Here is a 408-nt window from a genome sequence, read left to right as displayed (position 1 = left end):
TGCAACCTCCCCATTTCCTGAAAACAAACCTCACTCTCGTGAGACCAGACACGGGCAGTTTGTCACTTCTGTCAGTGCTGGTGTTCAAACATTACAGGTGGTCTGACTTTATTTACCCTGGATTTATAAACCTATTACTCAGAACAGCTGATTGATTAGGAACCTTATCAGATTATTTCGATTATTTCAAGGCTTTCTTGGCCTGTTGTTGTGTTAGTACATAGTAAATTTATTATTTTAGAAAAATTATTCCACCTAAATATCTAATTTATAAGATATAAGTGACTTATAGGTAATTAATATGCTTATATACTATAATATAACATGTTTAATAACAGTAGCTTTATACATTACAAACAATATATTCACCATTTTAAAATAAATATTACACCAACTGCACACAAGTTA

Source organism: Simochromis diagramma, unplaced genomic scaffold, assembly GCF_900408965.1.
Source record: "Simochromis diagramma unplaced genomic scaffold, fSimDia1.1 OVJJ01000055.1, whole genome shotgun sequence".
NCBI lineage: Eukaryota > Metazoa > Chordata > Actinopteri > Cichliformes > Cichlidae > Simochromis > Simochromis diagramma.
Note: the sequence above shows the minus strand (reverse complement) of the source record.